This window comes from Pelodiscus sinensis, chromosome 22 (genome assembly GCF_052426305.1).
Source record: "Pelodiscus sinensis isolate ZL-2025 chromosome 22, ASM5242630v1, whole genome shotgun sequence".
NCBI classification, from domain to species: Eukaryota; Metazoa; Chordata; order Testudines; family Trionychidae; genus Pelodiscus; species Pelodiscus sinensis.
In genome coordinates, this window is record NC_143073.1 from 12,333,541 (window position 1) to 12,345,645 (window position 12,105).

Here is a 12,105-nt window from a genome sequence, read left to right on the forward strand (position 1 = left end):
GCACTGAAGACTGAGAGACAGGACTGGTGGCTGTAAACAAACTTTATGGGACCGTGGGAAACGTGGCCACACCCATGCTAAGTGGCCATCGGCTAACTAAAATGCCGGACCCTGGATGTTGCTGAAGCAGAGAGTGCAGGATTAGAGAGGTTCAACTCACAAAAGAGGAGTTCAGTGTGTGTGTGTGTGTGGGGGGGGCTATTCACTACCACCCTGATCCCAGCCCTCACCTTGTAGAAGCAGCATGTCTGTGGTGCTGCACCAGAAGACACTATTGGTCTCCTTTGCCTTCTCCGGTGCCTGCTGCAGCTGGTTTATTGTTACTCTGCACTGCTGCCCTTCCCTTCCATATGCTGAGTAACATTCTGGGGCTGGAAGGGAGCTCTGCCCGCACAACCTCTTCTCCCCACAGACCCGGGGATAAGCCACCTCCCGAGGAGCTGGCATGTTCAGCTGGGCAGGAGCTCTGTGGGCTCACCACACCTTGCAAACAGGAAGAGCGAGTTGCTGGGGCTTTAACAGGGAACGGTGCACGCCTGTGCACCTGGCTGCAGGACAGCAGAGTTCAAAACGCCGAGCATAGCAGCCACGGTAGGCATTGTGGGATACCTCCTGGAGGCCACTTCGGATGAGGTAAACTATGCTCTTACAGTTTTTAATAGGGAAGCCACTCCAAGATTTTGACAAGTAGTCAAGGGCTGCATTTCTACCAAGCAGGTCATCTTCTGCTCCTGCTCCTCCTCAGCTCCATCTTTTCAGTCCCTGCTCGGTGCCGCCTGATTTAAATAGAGAGTCCAGTGTTGCAGATTTAAGTATCAGACATTCCAAGCATGACCAGGCTGTGGCCCCATGTAAAGTGGAGAGTCACTCGACATCTCTTTTGTTCCACTATAGGGAAGCCCTTTCCTCTTTTTCCCCCACTTGGGTGGCAGCTAATCTACTTGCACAGTGCAGGGCCATGCAAAGACTAAACCAAGTAGCCCACAGCAATGCCGGGCCATGCAAAGACTAAACCAAGTAGCCCACAGCAATGCAGGGCCATGCAAAGACTAAACCAAGTAGCCCACAGCCATGCAGGGCCATGCAAAGACTAAACCAAGTAGCCCACAGCAATGCAGGGCCATGCAAAGACTAAACCAAGTAGCCCACAGTAATGCCGGGCCATGCAAAGACTAAACCAAGTAGCCCACAGCAATGCCGGGCCATGCAAAGACTAAACCAAGTAGCCCACAGCAATGCCGGGCCATGCAAAGACTAAACCAAGTAGCCCACAGCAATGTAGGGCCATGCAAAGACTAAACCAAGTAGCCCACAGCAATGCAGGGCCATGCAAAGACTAAACCAAGTAGCCCACAGCAATGCCTTTCCCGTACGGAAGCCCCGGGCAGGGCCAGTCCTAACCAATTCCCAGAGGGTTGTGAAGCAAAAATAATTGAAAAAGAGGCCAGGGAAAATTGGTCAAGCCAAAAAAAAAAAAAAAGGATTAGGGAGTAACCAGGGAAACCTGAAGGGAGGATTTGGGAAGACCACCTTTGTCAACTGCCGTTTTAAAATGGTGGCCCTGGGCAACTGCCTGGCTCACTCACTCCTGAAACTGGCTCTGGCCCCGGGGAAGGAGTACATGTAATAACATGAGGGGGACTGCTGGCCCCTTAGTGACACTAAGGGGAGAGTTAGGTTGGTGTTTTCTGAATGGGAAGGCGAAAGGCTGAAGAGGAGGCAGGGTCCAGAAGCTGGCAGGTGGTAATTACAGGCTCTCACCACAGCCTTGGTCAACTCCTGGTGACTGCCAAAGCATCCTTCAGCAACGCCGTGTTAATCACAGCACACGTGCGCACACCTGGTTCTGTGAGACAGAATTAAGGGGGTGCCTGGGAGGGCAGGAAAGCAGGCCCCATGGGATTTCAGCACATCAAGTGACAGTCACAGGGGGCTCTCTGTGACCTTCCCCGTAACAAATCCCATTGTGAAAAAGTTTGTCCGGACATGATATGAGGGATGGAAAAATTGGACTGATTTCTATGCTGTCCCAAGACCACACACGGACCAAGTAAAAAGGGGTATTGGGAGCATTTGGCACAGCAGTAGCGGGTTCTTAATAATAGAAAAGTGAAGGTGGTTGAGACTAAAATGAATGAATGTAGTGGCTGAACCCTGAATGAATGAGCTTGGCAGTGCCCCTGAGGGCATCCTCAGATCAGCTAAGCTCCAAACAGGATAGGGTGACACAGGTTTGGTGATCTGTGCCTCAGGGAGTCGGGGAAGGGAAAGGAAAGTCAGGGCAGTCGGGGCAGGGCAGAATGAAGGCTGCTAGCTTCAGCAAGGTTACTGAGCATGCTCAGTCTGTGTGAGCATGCTCATAGAAACCAAGTAGTCAGTCTGGGAAGGGGGGCATGTGGCCCCTCATGTCCTCTCCCCACTTCATCTTTTGGTGGCTGGTGGTGCCCTCAAGAGTAGTATTTCCCTGGCCCTGGCATGCATGTAAATGCAGATGTGGATTACTGAGATAAAGGACATGTTTTGACAAGATATGCATGGGATACTCACTGGAAATTAGGAGCATTATTTGGAAGAATTCTGACCAGGCTGAGAGAGCTGTGCAATCCTGGTGGAAAATGGGAAATTTTACTCATGATCAGGAAATTGGAGGAATTACTATGTTTGTTTCACTAGTGCCAGAAGCGGCTATCAGATGGGTTTTTTTGTACTGTGGCTCTATGCATGGATGTTAAGCAGTGAGGGAACCATGGGTATCCAGAAACCCCAGCCCCAACCCCTTCCACCCAAGCCCACGCCCCTGGAGTCAAATCCCGCCCACTCCCAGCCTAATCCTTCCTGGCCACATGGAGAGCCAGGGCTGCTGTGCTGCACCTCAGCCCAGACCTTCCTGGCAACTGGGAATGCTGGGTAGCCACTCTCTCCCCAGCAGCTGGGGGGAGCTGGGCTGCCATGCTGCGGCCCCATCCTTCCCCGGTGGCCCTAGCCTTCCCCAGAAGCATCCTCAGCCTTAGACTGTTGGGCTGTGTCTACACTGGGCCACTTATTCCGGAAAAGCAGCCGCTTTTCCGGAATAAGCTGCGAGATGTCTACACTGGCCCCTTGAATTTCCGGAAAAGCAGTGACGATTTACTGTAAGAAATCAGCTGCTTTTCCGGAAAAAGTATGCTGCTCCCGCTCGGGAAAAAGTCCTTTTTCCGGAAAACTGTTCCGGAAAAGGGCCAGTGTAGACAGCACAGTAGTCTTTTCCGGAAAAAAGCCCCGATCGCGAAAATGACGATCGGGGCTTTTTTCCGGAAAAGCGCGTCTACATTGGCCACAGACGCTTTTCCGGAAAAGGGGCTTTTCTGGAAAAGCAGCCTGCCAGTGTAGACGCTCTTTTTCCGGAAATACTTAAAACGGAAAACTGTTCCGTTTTAAGCATTTCCGGAAAAAGGTGCCAATGTAGACGTAGCCTTGGGCATGTAGGCAGTGTTGGGAAGGCTGTGCCCTTGCCTACATTACCGACCGCCGATGAATTATAAAATACGGGCCATAAAGGAGACCCAGGGCTGGAAACCAGTAGCACTGGAAATGCGCTTACAGGAATTTGGAGTTGAATATGAATGTACCAAAGATGCTTTGCAGCCGCAGGATGTAAATTTAAAAATAACGGAAGGAAAATGACTTTTCCCCTTTAATCTCTTTGCAAATGAATTTGTGGTTGTTTATGTGGGTAATCATTGTGTAGGCTTTAGAAATTGTTGCCCTATGTTAATAATTATGTGCACAATATAATCCACGATTCCTGTGAAAATAAGTGTTCTTGTTAATTGACGCTATTAAGGGATGTGAGCTTGAATTTCAAGTGCCTGAAGTGAAATACAACCAATTAAGAGTAAAATATACCCAATACTCTAATGTAGTGCAAATATCCCTTGGAACAAATTTAATTTTTGTAGAAATTTTACAGAGCATCTGTCTATTTCAGGAATTATGTGCCAGTTGCTAGGCAGGAGGTGCACAGGGATCATGGTTACCATCCACCATGCTACTAATGAAATGAAACGAGAGAGAGTTTGCATTCACAATACAAATGGTGGGAGACACTGCTGGGATGGGGGATTCTTAATCTGGCTTTACAACTAATTGCAGTGATTCACATATTCCAGGTGGCATTAATTGTTGTGTTCCCACCACTGACAGGCTAACTAAGGATGAAGCTGGATCGGTTACAAATTTAGTGGTGAAATAGGGCAGGGGTACTCCCCACAGGAAAGTATGAGGTCTGGTCTTGAAAGAGCCAAAATCAAGGGAAGAAACTTTAGGGTGCCAAAAAAAAAAAAAAAAAAAAGGAGATATACCATCTCATAGAACTGTAAAGGACCTTGAGAGGTCATCAAGGCCAGTTGCCTGCCCTCACAGCAGGACCAAGTACCATCCCTGACAGATATACCCCAGATCCCTAAATGGCCCCCTTAAGGATTGAGCTCATAACCCTGACTTTAGCAGGCTGATGCTCAAACCACTGAGCTGTTCCTCCTGCAAAAAGAATCTTGCTCGATCTCCATTGAGAGCTGAGAGTATGTTGGGCCTTCAAAAAGAACCCACTGAATTCATTACACAGATGTATCTTACAGTTAAAGATATGCAATCTCAAAGGAGGGGAGTGTTACCCTGCAAATGAGGGGTGTCTTACCCCAGCACTTCATCAAGCTAATTGTAGCCCTGTCCTGTGCCTTCAGCCAAAATGGATTACAAAATAGAACACCGCATTGGTAGGGGTTAATTTGGAGAAGCAGGGCTTCTGGAGGCAGGGTTAGATACTTAGCAGCTCGCTTGCAGTTTCTGTTAAGGAGAGCGTGAGGCAGAGAGAGAAGAGTCGACAAACTGGCACTGAAAAAACATAAGTGGATGGAGACCTTGAGTTTGGGTGACTTTGAGACAGACCCTTATTATGGCTAAAATCGTTAGGAATGTTTTGCTGATAGGCAGTCGACTGAAGCCTGGAGAAGCGACGACCCAGTAGGGGTCACTATGAGCTGTGTATTTTGCAAAATTCAGTTCTGCAAAGGCCAGAGGACAGAGCGCTCTTGGGAGCCATTCTCTCTGAAGCCATCCTGAGAGACTTTTCCCTGATTCCGAACTGCCTGGTGTAGAAGCAACTGTCCACTGCTGCTCAAAGGTGCTGACTCCCTGGGTGCCCCTCAAAGAAATTGGCACTGGCAGCCAGCACCCTCTCATCGCCCCAACACCTCCCATCCATGGTCAACTCTGCAGACCAACTTCTCCCCCTCCCTCCCACCTGCCACGGTCAGCTGATCCTTGGTGTGCAAGAGATGCTGGAGGGGAGGACAGGAGCAGGGATAAGGAGGGGAAAGTCCTGGGTGGGATGAGGCGGAGTGAGGGTGGGAAAAGGTGAGATGGGGCTTTGGGGGAAGGAGTGGAGTGAGAGGCAGGATCTGGGGCAGAAAGAGGTGTGTGTGGGAGGGAAGCTTGGTGGAAGCAGTGGACTGGAGGAGCAGCCCCAGGCAAAGGAGAAAGCCTGTTTCTGTGTTGCTTCTAATTCCTCAATACCACCTCGGACGTCAGGGGATTAGCTGAGATGTTCTAAACCCATTACTTACATCTGGGTGTGCTTTGTGTGGCGTAGTGGGGGTGCTGTCTGCTCTGTGACCCGGGCTCCCCCTGCGCTGTGAGGGGAGATTCTCACTGACTCTCCCAGATGTGTATTAACCCAGACACCCAGGCTCAGCCTCCCAGGGAGAGTTTCTTGAATCAGTTTTTCATCAACTGGGCTATGTCTACACTGCCAGCTTTTGCCGGCAGAGAGTATGCTAATGAAGCGTTCATTAGCAACTTCTTGCACTTTATTTGCATATTCTCTGCCCGAGGCTTTTTGCACAAGAGGTTTTTGCGCAAAAACAAGCAGTGTAGACAGATCTGTTTTGCGCAAAGAACCCCTTTTGCACAAGAGCCATTCTTCCAGAAAAAAATGCAGAAGAATGGCTCTTGTGCGGGGGGCGGGGGAGGGGGAGTTTGCACAAAAAGGAGCCTCATAGATGGCTCTTTTATGCGCAAAAGCTTCTTGTGCAAAAATGGAGCCTCGTTAATTATGCAAATGAGGTGGGGTGATATTCCATGCTTTGCCTCATTTGCATTTGTTTTTGCACAGGAGACTATAGTGTAGACATAGCCTCCAGGTGCATCTAGACAGCACCCTTTTCTCGGATTAAGCTACGCAATTTGCTCTACGCAAATTGCGTAGCTTATTCCGAGTCTAAATCGAAACAGCTTATTTTGAAATTTGGCGCTGGCTTCACAGCACCAAATTTCAGAATAAGGCACTATTCCGACAAATCTCTTAACCCTCGTGGAACGAGGGTTACAGGGATGCTAGAATAGCGCGCCTGCTATTTCGGGAAAATGCCGGGAGCTTTTAAAGACGCGGTGTTGCTATTTAGATGTACCCTTACAGAGGTCAGGGTAATGAAAAGGCCAAACAAACCAGTCCGCGGAAGTGGTGTTTCTTAATGAAGCCCAGGGCAGGCGCACATGGAACAACGTAGCTTTGGATCCAGGTTTTGATCCTGTGGAATAAATTGCAAACACAGTTCCTTTGTCTACTCAGGCTCAGCTTCCAAGCTGGAGGAAGATCACCAGCGCCTACAGCTGCCCTGCTTCTCGTCTCTTCCCCCTGCTCAACTTCTGCTTGCTGTTTGAATAGTCGCTGGAGTGGAGCAGGAAGCCCTCGACATTGCTCCCAGACTGCTCTGCTGGAGAGCTCTAGGCTCACCCTTCGTCTCATCCCTCCCCCTTTCGGGGAGCATGTGGGGCAGTCCGCCGAAGGTGCACATGTCCTCGTCTGTTCTACCCAGACAGGCAGCACTGCTAAGTACCACGGGGTACTGCATGGTCTGGAGCCGCAGGACAAATGGTGCCCCCAACAGGGAGTACATCATGACTCCATGTCTGAGCAAACAGACTTGTTTTAGGGGAGTGGAAGAATGTCTCCTTCTCCGGGAACTAACTTCTCCCCCCTCCCTCCCTGAGCCTCCCACCAGCTGCAAACAGCTGTTCCAAGGCATTTGGGACCTTCCAGTAGGGAGAGGGAGAAGTGGGAGAGGAGTGGGGGTGGGGGGTATAGAGGGGAAATCGGTGTCTATGGCTACAACTCTCCTCCTCCCAGCGCTGGCTCTGGTTGTTGTAGTTCTCCTCCCATACTTAGCTTGGCCATGCTCCCTCTGTCTGACCCAGGCAATTCCCCTTCTGGTCTCCTGGTCCCCTCATTGGCTTGCCCGCCCTGTCAATCAGGCTGACCTGGCACATTGGCCTTGCCCCATTGCCCCTGGGGACTGTGAGTCTCAGGGTCTTGATTCTTCATCGGCCCGTCCCTGTCCTTTTGGCACCGGGGGCCTGTTGAACTGCACCCTGGCTTCCTGCTGTACAGGCCTGGATGCTATTTTACTGCAGTTCATGCAGCAGGGCTGCAGTCTCTAAAAATCCCTCAGTAAAATCCCAGGGAAAATGAACCATTCCCAGGAAGGCTCTCTAAGAGCTGTCACATCGCTTGTGATGGATAGGAGGAGTGCTGGCTAGCACCCGGTGACTAAGGGGTTAAACTCGGGTAGCTAGCAAAGGTGTTGGCAGAGGGCTAGAAGAACCAATACCTACCTGGTCTGCTCTTCCTTTGTGGAGACTTCTAAGAAAAGGGCTGGAGAGACTTACAACTGGTTTATAGGTTGGGAGCATGGCTGGACTTCTGTTGGATTTACTTTGAACCAGCTTCCTGAATCTTTTGTAAAACCCAGTCCAATACTTCCAAATTCCCTTCTCTGGGCTGAGTACAAACCAGATTATTATCAGCCCCATACAGGCCTGTCAATGGCCGGGGGCGGGGGAGGTGGGGAGAAGGGGGCAGCTGCTCCAGGGCCCGGAGATCCAAAGGGGCCCTGAGTTCCCAGCTACCACTGCGTCTGGAGCCCCAGACACCCTGTGAATTGCCGTGAGAGCACTGGAAGGCTACTCCACATCTCTTGAGGTGGTGGTGGTGGGGAGGGTTTGCACAGCGGTCTGGGACGTGCTAAGGGCTGACTGCCTTTAGCTCCATCCTTTCCGGGGACATGGAGTAACCCCCCCCACCTTGTCCCGGGTCCCACAGCGGCTGTCGGCTCCGCTGTCCACATAAGAAATCACTCTGTTTCTTTCAGGCCTCTCCTCCCACGTCTTGGCTACAGCGGCGTGACACATAATAGGAGCATTGTTCCAGCCCACGGGGACTGGAGCAAAACCCAACTGCTTTCCTTGAAAGGTAAAAGCAAATCTGCAATAGCTGTGCTGAGGTAAAGGGAGAGCAAAGAAAGCATTGGCCAAATCCAAAATTGAAAAGCATTGCAGTCGCAGCCACCCATTCCCTGTCCTCCTCTTCCTCCCCCCACAGTGGAGGCCACCTCCTGATACCTAGCCACAGTGGGGAGCATTGGTAGTGTACCCTATTAAGGGGGCAAAAATCAACTAGCAGCCTCCAAGTCTGACCATGAAACCACGAGGCTGGCCAGAGGGCAGTCTTATTGGGACAGACTTTTCCACTCAAACCCCATGGCTTAAAAGCCCAACAATAATTTATTTCTGGCTGGCTCCTGCCTCCCTGGGACACCTGTCCTGCTTCTGGAGGAGGGCTGGTAACTAGGGCTTCTATATCAATCTCATCACAGTCTCTCTGATTCTTGACCTACATCTCCCGGTGTTCTTTGCAATTGCTAGGCCTTCTGGGCCACCCTGTTCTTCATGGCTGCTAGCCAGGTACTTGCTGAAATGTCAGCTGGCTCCCAGGGTGTGCAAGGAGGCGTGTCCCATAAAACCTCAACTAATGCTCTTAATGCTCTTAAAACATCAGTTCCCAGGATCCCTTTGTCTTCCAAATCCATTCAGCCAAATGGCCTGTGTATGCCTCCTCTTCCCTATCCAACTACGGCATGTCCCAAACAAAAGGATCAACACTCTGTGCCTCGTGAAACCCATTAAATTCCAGCCGGAGATTCAAACCAGTTCTCATTCTGCCTTCTTATCAAGGAGTAGGTGGCACCTGCATCTAGCAACAAATTCTGTCCAAATGCCCCTCCTTCAAACTTCACATAACCCACGAACCCACTGTCAGTAGCTGAGGAGTGGGCTAAAGGCACAGAACCTCACTATATGGTGCAACTGGGTTTTTCCCTACCTGCTCAGCCAGCCTCACCAAAACTTCCAGGGTTACACAAGCCTTAGGAGCTGTGTCCAAATTTCCATCGGCTAGGGATCAGGGGCTCTGCCCTGACTTTAGTAGAGTCTGTCCCCCTTCTCTTTCTTTTCTCCCCCTTCCTCTATCTTATCTGGGAGAGCTGTTGCTTTAAACAAGATTGCTTAATGTGGACATAAACTTCTGAGTCTTTGGGTCAATCCTTCTTGTGTTAATTTACTGCGGTTCTCAAAACTGCTTTCCAAGCAGTAATCAGTAGGAACAAAAACAACATTCCTTAGTGCTTGGCAACCAGACCTCAAGGACAGTCAGTAAAATACTGTCAGTAAAATAAAGCCAACTGTGGGTTTAACCCATGATGTTCAAAACAAAGAGCACACTCAAAAAGGGAAGGAAAAAAGTGAGTATGGGGGGAATAAGCAGAAAAGGAGGGAGAGAGGGAAAAAGAAAAGAAGTGGGGGGTGGGGAGAGTGAGAGAAGCAGGGTGTGTGCATGTGGAGAATGACTTTGTGAGAAAGGAAAAACGAAGCCAAGTGAAGTACAGACTGTGGGCCAAAGTTTCTGGGAGCCTTAAATCTTTATCCTGGCTCCAAGTGGAGAATGGCAGCTAGCATTTGACCTGGTCTCCGAAAGCCCTGCTTCTCCACATTAACTCTTAGCTCTGTAGTGTGCTATTTTATTAATTCATGTTGTCGGAAGGCCAGGCCCACCAACAGCGGGAGGGGGGCAAAAAGTTGGTTGCTCTGGGGCCTGGCTGCCACTTCTATAGGCGCGAGACCAGGGGAGCCAGCTAGGGGTGTGAATGGTTAGTCGATTATCCGATAAGCAAATGCTTATTGGATCATCGACACACTAGTCAACTAGAGGAGCGGGTGCTTCAAAGAGGCAGCGCCACATTGAGCCTGGGGCGAGATCCTGGGCTCCATGTGATGCTGCTGCTTTGCAATGCCGCTGGGAACCCAGGGCCAGCTGGGGACTGCTTGAGTCTCCCACTGGCCCCATGCTCCCTGCAGCGCTTTCGCCTTTGAAGTGTAGCAACAGTCCTGGGGAGGCACCCTTATCGACTAATCACATTGCATCGACTATTCGATTAGCTCATTAGTCTAAATTTAACATCCCCAGTGCCAGCTACACTTGTCTGCCCATCCGTTGGCAGTGCTCCAGGTTAACGAGCCAACACATGTCTCTGCGGTTCTAGTCAAGGGTGAGACTTCTGCTCATTCTTCTCCTCCCTGGCTACACCTTTGGAGACCAGTCTGTTGCCCAGGGTTTTCAGAACCCCAAATGGTGGTAACTACAGGTGGTGTCAGGAATAAATTAAGGGGGAGGCAGTGCTTCTGGCTCAGGAAAGATTGATAAGCGTAAATGGGCTCTTATAGAAAACTAACATTTATTTGTAGCGTGCACTGGCTTAGAATGTCCCAAATAATTACCTAATATCCAAGAGGGCTTTGAGTAATTAGCAGCCAGTCACTCACCCACCAGGGAGTATGGTCTCAGGAAAAAGTCTCTCAGGATAGCTTCAGATAACTGCTCTAAAGTGCACTTTGGTAGTTCCTCTTTTTATTACTAATTTTAATCAAACACATATACTCATAGTGACCCGTACTGGGTCCACCCTTCTCACAACTTCAATCACTAAGCTATTCCTAACAATCTTACCCATAATGAAGTTCCATTATCACATGGGCAAAACTCAAGGTCTCCAGCGACTTATTTTCTTTCAGTCTCAATTTGTTGACTCTTTTCTCCTCCCCCTCCATGCTGATTCGCAGAAGCTGCAAGTATGCAGCTAATAGTTGACCTTGACTCCAAAAGCCCTGCATCTCCAGATTAACCCTTCACTCGGTGGTGTCCTATTTTATTAATTCATGTTGTCCAAAGGCCAGGCCTGCTGACGAGGGGAAGGAGCGGAAAGGGGGCAGTTGCCCTGGGCCTGGAAATTCAAAGGATCTGAGTAGGGTTGCCAGATGGTTTAACCAAAAATACAAAACACATACACAACCCCCCCCCCCCCCCCGCAAAAAAAAAAAAAACCCACCGGAGAAAAAATTCTGTTGAGGGGAAAAAAAGGGGGGGGGAGACCAAAGTTGTTGAGCCAAAAAAGAAAAAAAAATTAAAACAACATTAAAACAGCATGGCCCCTTTCAGTGTGTGCAGAGTCAGAATAGAGACAGGAACGAGGGAGAGGTTGAGCACTAAGACCCAGGAGAGGCATTGCTTCCCCTTGGTCATCTGGCTTTTTGCCAACAGCCATTTTGTTTTCTTGATCAAGCCAGAATGGAGCTTCCCTGCAGAACCAGGTAAGCAGCGGGTCCGGGGGGAGGGGGTTAAGGAGGCTGGGGGCTGGGCCCGGTTGCCATGTGTGTCATAGGGTTGCCAGGTGTCTGGTATTTTTGCTTCCTGGCAGAGAAAAAAAACAGAAAATACCAGACATTCTAGGTGTCCGGTATTTTCTGAATTTTTTACCGGACAGGAGGTGAAAATACCGGACTGTCCGGGTCAATACCAGACACCTGGCAACCCTAGATCTGAGGCTTCTGCTGCTGCCAGAGCCCTAGGCCCTTTATAATTGCCACTGGAGCCCCGGGCGGTGTGCTCCAGAGCCCCGCACCACGCAGTCCAGTGGGCTCTGAGAACCGACAGGGGAATGTCATGTGGTCCAGGCAGCGCTGAGGCTAGCTGCCCCAGCCCTGCCCCTTTGGCCTGAGACCCCCACCCGTTCCGGGAGCACAAAGCCAGGCCCCCCACACTGCCCGGGGGGCTGGCAATCCAATTGGACCCCTTTGGAATGCACATGATATGGCTGCAATAAACTTGATTCAATTCTGGGATGACACACTCCTCAATTCTGGGGTAACATTAAGCACCGAATTAGCAGAGTGGCTGTT